We start from the raw sequence: 6,199 nt of genomic DNA on the forward strand, positions 1-6,199 counted from the left end.
CAAAGGTAGGTCATCTGCAGGAAATCCATCTGCCTCCGACTGACTTGGCAAGAAGTCCCAGACATTCCCAGACTCCATTTTCTCAAATGAGGAGAGAAACTTCTGGAAACCGCACTCAGGAACTCAGAGAAATGAGGAAAGAGTAAAAGCAAGGAAAGGCCATGCATGAGCCCAACTTCCAAATTCAGCAGATATTTTGCATGGCTCCCAAGAGGAGAAGGGACGGTTTTATGACAGGATTTGGTTCTCCTCCCGCCACTGAGGAAAGGAAAGAAAATGCGCGAGGCCCTTTGCAGTGCCTAGCTCCCTTCTGCCACCTTGGTCACTCCAGGCCTGGGGCTCTGAGGTAGGGCCAGGGAAGGAAGACTCGAGGCCTTAGCCCTACCCATTCTCATCCTGAGCTTCGAAGCCACGTCCTGAGAGCACTTCCTGCTCACACATCCTCAGTCAATGCAATGTGCTCTTCACTCTCTGCTCAGCATTGGACTTCTCTCCAATGCTGGTCAAGGTCACCTCCAGCACCTCCGTTGATACCAACTGGTAATAGGGACGTCATATTATAGCTCACTCTCCCCACATGTAAAATGGGGCTGGATAGGATGATTCACACATTTACTAATGGATTCATCTGTAAATATTTTGTTTTTAAAGAATGACTATCTGGGCTGTGCACAGTGGCTCACGCCTATAATCCCAGCACTTTGGGAGGCCAAGGCGGACGGATCACGAGGTCAGGAGTTCGAGACCAGCCTGACTGACATGGTGAAACCCCAACTCTACTAAAAATACCAAAATTAGCTGGGCATGGTGGTGCATACCTGTAATCTGAGCTACTCAGGAGGCTGAGGCAGGAGAATTGCTTGAACCCAGGAGGTAAAGGTTGCAGTGAGCTGAGATGGCGCCACTGCACTCCAGCCTGGGTGACAGAGCAAGACTCCATCTCAAAAAAAAAAACCAATGTCTTCAATGTCTAACTTAAACCCCTCCATTCACTACTACGCTTCTTTCTCCCTTTACCTCTTGAGTCATATGAGAGCCATAAAGCACCTTGTGAGATAGAACTGTTGACATAGGGGAACGTCTCAGGCTGTGAGGATAATAGCTTCAGTGTAAAAACAACAGAATCAGGAACACAGAATGCACTAGAGGCTGTGGCAGTTAGGTGGGTTTGGCTTCTGTAAAATCAACAAAAACAAAATAAATACGCAAAAACCCAGAAGCAGAACCCTGCTGGACTTACAGTTTCTAACGAACTATCTCCATTAACATGAAAAGTCCACAGAGCAAGGAATTCTACAATCATAGCGCCCTTAGGTTGGAAAGGCCCTTCCTTAAATGTTACCAAATTCAACCTTTTATTTATTTATTTATTTATTTATTTATTTTGGAGACGCCGTTTTGCTCTTGTTGCCCAGGCTGGAGTGCAATGGCGCAATTCCGGCTCACTGCAACCTCTGCCTCCCAGGTTCAAGCGATTCTCCTGCCTCAGCCTCACGAGTAGCTGGGATTACAGGCATGCGCCACCACACTTGGCTAATTTTGTATTTTTAGTAGAGATGGGGTTTCCTCCATGTTGGTCAGCCTGGTCTCAAACTCCCGACCTCAGATGATCCACCCGCCTCAGCCTTCCAAAGTGCTGAGATTACAGGCATGAGCCACCGAGCCCAGCCAAGTCCAACCTCTTATGCAGAGTTGATAGAAAGCACAGCATAATGTCTGTCTCTGTTGATTATAGCTGACTAACGAATGGCAGTCATTCAGTGCTGGTTCTTCCATCGGCATATAAAAAACGCCTTCAAAACAACTCTCCCAGGACCCCAGTTACAAGGCAAGGCAGGTGTACACCTGGACAGGGCCTGATGCCCCAGATGTTACCCCTTCTGCTCTGTGCTAACCTGCCGAGGTAGTCTACAGTCTCAATAGAGACAGTGTGGTCTAGTGTGTGGGTCACTCGACAACGAGGCAGATTTCAAAACCTGCAGCATTTCTTTCTTCCTTCTTCAGGTGGCAAAAGGCAGACAACTAAAGAGAATAGCAGTCACAGCAAGCTGCTGACCCAGCTTACAGCACAGCTGTCCTCTTCCACAGAACGGAAAGACGTTTTATGCTTTTACGCTTCTCCGTTCTGTCGACCTCAAAGTTCGGTGGGTACCTCAGAGACAGTGTTATTATTAGCAAGTAGTCATAATTCCAAGAAGCCACTTGCTAAGTGGTTTCTGACGGATGATTTTCTCTCTCTGTAGAAAACAAGTAAGAAACTTCCGTCTTGGGGAAGTCTGGCCAATGCTCCATAGAGGCTGCTGTGGAAGGGAATCATTCCACATCCCATGATAGGATAAGGCATCAAACCCGGTCTGGGAAAACGAGCGGCACAGGAAGTGGGCTTTAGTACTGGCTCATTTACATGGTCTTGGACATATCCAATAGGCTTCTGGGACTTGTTTTTCTTTATCTGTCAAACAAGGGGGTGCTCTAAAGACCTTCCTGCTGCAGCGATCTTGCTTCACCTTGGGTAAATGCTGCAGCCATGGGAGAGGAGGTAGGGTCTTTGTCCTCAGGGGTTTCCCACTAGGCCCAAGGCTTCTCCAAGCCCTGCTGACCCAGGAGGGCCACTCTTAACCCCTCTGCCAAGAATCTACTTTCTGGCCAGGTACGGTGGCTCACACCTGTAATCTCAGCACTTTGGGAGGCTGAGGTGGGCAGATCACAAGGTCAGGAGTTCAAGACCAGCCTGGCCAATATGGTGAAACCCCATCTCTACTAAAAATACAAAAAAATTAGCCGGGCATGGTGACAGGTGCCTGTAGTCCCAGCTCCTCCTCGGGAGGCTGAGACAGGAGAATCGCTTGAACCCAGGAGGCGGAGGTTCCAGTGAGCTGAGATCGTGCCACTGTACTCCAGCCTGGGCGACAGAGCGAGACTCCGTCTCAAAAAAAAAAAAAAAGAATCTACTTTCCTTCTCAGAAATCAGCCAACGGGGGGGTGGGGGGGGTCATATGTCCAACATGAAAGAAACACTACAAAGAAACTCTTAGGTAAGCTCTCCACCTCTACACACACCCATACACATACACTGACACAAACACATACCTGAACCCTGACGTGTAAGCATTTTCCCTTCCATGTATCGAACCTCTTTTGCCCTCTTGAATTGCCAGTGTGCTGGGAGGGAATTCAATCCCACAGCAGAAAAGCACTGCCTCCACTTAGGGAACTCAGCTAAACCTCAGTATTGGGCTGACCCTGGGCACAGGTTGAAGCTAAAGGCCCTAACACACTTCAGCTGCAGTGCAGAAATGCAGACTTTACCAGCCACGACTGCTGCAGTAGCTAACTAGCAGCACAGGACCTGGACCCAGATGCTTCCTTGCTCTTCCTTCCTTGCTCTTCCACGTCCACTGCCTCCGCCGCTCTAACGTGTTGCTCTGTAACAGTGTCACCTGCTCGAGCCCGTTCATCTGCCTGCATAGAGTGCCGTGGACTTGTTCTGTAATGCACTGTGAATGTGTAAATTGTGTATGTCCCGACTGTGGTTTCCTGAAAATAAAAATGACAGCAGGTGGCTGACCTCTGATCTCCTGGTGGTTTCCTTTCATGCCATTGCTTGTGAAATCAGGATTGGCAGTCCAGGCAGAGCACTGGGGATGTGCGTGTCCCTCCAGACACTTCTGTGACCATTCCACAGGGGCAACTGCTAGAAAGACACCACTGATGTCAGGTCTAGGAGGAGTTGAAATTCTCTGTTGCCACTTTCCTGGTGTTGAAAGAGGGGGAGAGAGAGCCAACAGCCCTATTTTTTTTTTTTTTGGAGATGGAATCTGGCTCTGTACCCTAGGCTGGAGTGCAGTGGCATGATCTTGGCTCACCGCAACCTTGGCGCCTCCCAGTTCAAGCGATTCTTCTGCCTCAGCCTCCTGAGTAGCTGGGACTACAGGCACCGCCACCACACTCAGCTAATTTTTGTATATTTAGTAGAGACGGGGTTTCACCATATTGGTCACGCTGGTCTTGAACTCCTGACCTCATGATCTGCCCACCTTGGACTCCCAAAATGCTGGGATTATAGGCGTGAGCCACTGCACCCAGCCAAAAGCCCTATTTAATAAGCCCCAGCGAGTTGAACAATGAGAACACATGGACACAGGTAGGGAACACCGTACACCAGAGCCTGTTGGGGAGTGGGGGCAAGGAGGACAGAGAGCATTAGGACAAATACTTAATGCATGCTGGGCTTAAAACCTAGATGACAGGCTGACAGGTGCAGCGAACTACCATGGCACCATTACCAACTATGCAACAAACCTGCATGTTCTGCACATGTATCCCAGAACTTAAATAAAATAAAATAATAAGCCCCAGCTAAACACTTTATATACATCTTCACACTAACATCCGAAAACTCCCCTGAGAAGTGGTCGGCATTCTATAGATGATGAAACAGAAGGCTCAAAAACGGTGATTAACTTGCTCAACACATAATACAATAAGAAACCCAGTTCTGTCTCTCTCAGACCCCAAAATTCATGTTCTTTCCTCTAATGTTTCTCTAAGTATGGCCCAGGGACTGTTTACATCAGAAACACCTGGGCTCCAGATTCCCGGGGCCCACTCAGGCCTCCTTCATCATGATTTCTGAGAATGGGCCTCTGAAATCTGGTATTTTAGAAGCTGGGGCTGTCACCGGGTGTGGTGGCTCACGCCTATAATCCCAACACTTTAGGAGGCTGAGGCAGGCAGATCATGAGGTCAGGAGTTTGAGACCAGCCTGGCCAATATGGTGAAACCCTGTCTCTCCTAAAATACAAAAATTAGCCGGGCACCGTGGTGTGTGCCTGTAATCCCAGCTACTCAGGAGGCTGAGGCAGGAGAATCGCTTGAATCCAGGAGGCAGAGGTTGCAGTGAGCCAAGATCAAGCCACTACACTCCAGCCTGGGTGAGAGAGCAAGACTCTGTCTCAAAAAATAAAAACATAAAAGCTGGGGCTATCTCATGCCCACAGAAGTTTGAGAACTATTGTATCACTCCATGCAGGGAGAGCAGGACCACTATGGAAGGACAGAGACAAGTCAGGGTTTTTAAATGACTCGGTAAGAAGTCCCATCCATTCCCAGACTCCATTTCTCCAGACTTCTATAAGCTCAGAAACCAGAACTTACAGAAGAGCACTCCTAGACATAAGAGACTGGTGAGGAAGCAGGTCTGCAATAAAAGAATGAGTAGGAGCCAGGCACGGAGGCTCACACCTATAATCCCAGCACTTTGGGAGGCGGAGGCAGGTGGATCACCTGAGGTCAGGAGTTTGAGACCAGCCTGGCCAACATGGCAAAACTCCATCTCTACTAAAAATGCAAAAAATAGTCAGGCATGGTGGTGGGTGCCTGTAATCCCAGCTACTCTGGAGTCTGAGGCAGGAGAATCGCTTGAACCTGGGAGGCGGAGGTTGCAGTGAGCCAAGATCGCACCATTGCACTCCAGCCTGGGCGAGAGAGCAAGACTCTGTCTCAAAAAAAAAAAAAAATGAAATGAAATGAACAGAATGAGTGGGGATTAAGGCTGCAGGCTTCAATCGGAGTTGGCTGGTCCCTCTCTCCAGAATTTAGATCCAAGAGCAAATCCATCTGTTGGTCTCAAGGCTGAGCCTGTACTGAACCCAAGGTTCAAGGGTACACCGAGGTGAAGCTAGGCAAGAGGATGTGGGTTTAACACAGCAGCCTCAAAGACTGGGTCTGTAATAGGGCAGCAGTCTCAGAGGATGACCATGGACACTGCAGCTCCTACAGATTGCTGCTGCCTTTTCAGCACCCCGCCACTCTTCCCAGCCTGGCCCAACTGGCCAGTCCCCCGGATCTGAAGAACCATGAACTGCTCCCTCTCCAGGCTCTTCCTGCCACAGTGGACCAACAATGCTTCCAAGCACATGCCCTGATCCACAGTTCCCTCCATGTCTCTGCTGTCATTCTCGGGGCTGGGCAAGGGCTCTGACCTCAGGGAACCTGACCAAAACGTTACTCATTCCTACCCATTCCCTTTTCCTTCCACCTGGATTTGCTGGGTTCTATTTTGTGCCTTAGAGTCTAGGTGGAGGTTTTAGAAATGACAGTTGGCACGGCTGAGGTGGAGCACTGTGAGACAGATGCGTAATTGCTACTTGGGACCAGAGCAAAATACTGGCAGTAGCTCAGCTGCCCGCTTGACTGC

The sequence above is a fragment of the Sapajus apella genome, unplaced genomic scaffold (assembly GCF_009761245.1).
Source record: "Sapajus apella isolate SASKATOON/1434 unplaced genomic scaffold, GSC_monkey_1.0 scaffold38, whole genome shotgun sequence".
Taxonomy (NCBI): Eukaryota; Metazoa; Chordata; class Mammalia; order Primates; family Cebidae; genus Sapajus; species Sapajus apella.